The following is a 1,666-nucleotide window of genomic DNA, read 5'->3' on the forward strand; positions in this document are numbered from 1 at the left end:
TGCTTCTCTGGCATACCGGATCCTTCCTCTCTTTAGATGGGGCTCTCAAGTGGCTCTCCCGGGGGAGTTCACACACTCCTTCCCTGCCTGGACCCACAGCTGTCTGGGCTCTGCTTGTCCTAACCCAAAGTTCAGGGGTTGAATGGCAAGCATGGCTGTGGCGCCTCAAAGTCAGATGCTCCCATCCAGCTCTGTCATCTGAACTAGAAAGGTCTGAGTTGCAGAGAACAGACAGGGGCCTAGAAGCCCCGTTCCCTGAGGCCATAAAAGGAGCTTGTGGGCTGAGCAGGGACCCAAGAAGGAAGTACTTGAATGACGCAAGTCTGGGTGCTTAGAGGCCATTAGAGGCTTTATTTGGCCCAGTCCCTCCTCAGTGCAGTTTCTTTGGGAGTAAAAAGCTTTTAGCTGGAATTTTAGTGTCTCTAGAAAAATGGAAAGATCCTGAGAGTCCAGTGGAGAGTGTGTGGCTCTTGTTTTAGGGGCCATCCACTCCCCTGGGGACATACTTCGTTGTTTTGTTGTGGTGCTTGCAGTCTGCACTGACAGACCGCTCCTGGGGAATGACCCCTCTACCCTTCCTGAGTCACTGCTCAGTCCTGGAAACATGATAGATCTATTTGGTACTTTTGACCAGCCAGCTACGAGTCCTCTGAGTCTAACTGGCCTCCTTGTCCTTTGCTGAGTGTCAGACTTCTTACAAAGTTAGGAGCAGAAGGTCATTGCAAAGCCTGTCCTTTTCTCAAAAGCAGTAACTGGGCTGTAGAGAGAAGAGATGAACAAAGGCAGCTATGCCTTCGTGATCCAAGGTAAACATCACCCAGCACCCAGGCAAATATGTTGTTTTTTATTGTAGCTGCATTTAAACTAACTTAACTCTTGCTTCGGCTGAGGCTAAATTCATTTAAGTAAAACAATCAAACATTGGGGCTGGAGAGATGGCTTAGTGGTTAAGAGCACTGGCTTTTCTTCAAGAGGACCCAGGTTTGATTCCCAGCACCTACATGACAGCTCAAAATCATCTGTCACTCTAGTTCCCAGGGATCTGAAGCCCTCTTCTGGCCTCTGCAGGTGCACACATATGGCACACAGACAGACATAGAGGTAAAACACCCTACACATAAAAGGATGAAAAATAAAGTCAAATACAAAGGCAGGGGGTGAAAAGGTTCCCAGGTTATAATGTATAAGGCAGAATGATTAAATTTATAATACCCAGCACCGTAACAAAAGAAGAAGAGATTTTATAGTAATAACTGATGTTTAGGAAACTGCACTGATGAATGAACAAGTAAATAAATACATCTTGGTGTGGACAGGGTGGTGTAGGAGAGTCAGAAGTTCAAGGCCAGCCTGGGCCACAGATAGGGTGGTGTAGGAGAGTCAGAAGTTCAAGGCCAGCCTGGGCCACATGAGAACTTGTCTCAAAAAAGTCACACAAGCAAGCAAACACACACACACAAAACCCAACAACAAACAAACAAAGGGAGTCAGACAAGGTAATGGAGGCACACACCTGTGAACCTAGTACTGTAAAGGCAGGAGGATAGCCGGAAGTTCCAGATCAGCCTGATCTACAAGGCAAGTTTCAGGCCAGCCAGACCTACATACTGAGACTCTTAAAATGAAACAAAACTAGAATTCTCTCTCTCTCTCTCTCTCTCTCTCG

Source organism: Grammomys surdaster, unplaced genomic scaffold (genome assembly GCF_004785775.1).
Source record: "Grammomys surdaster isolate TR1022 unplaced genomic scaffold, NIH_TR_1.0 100, whole genome shotgun sequence".
NCBI lineage: Eukaryota > Metazoa > Chordata > Mammalia > Rodentia > Muridae > Grammomys > Grammomys surdaster.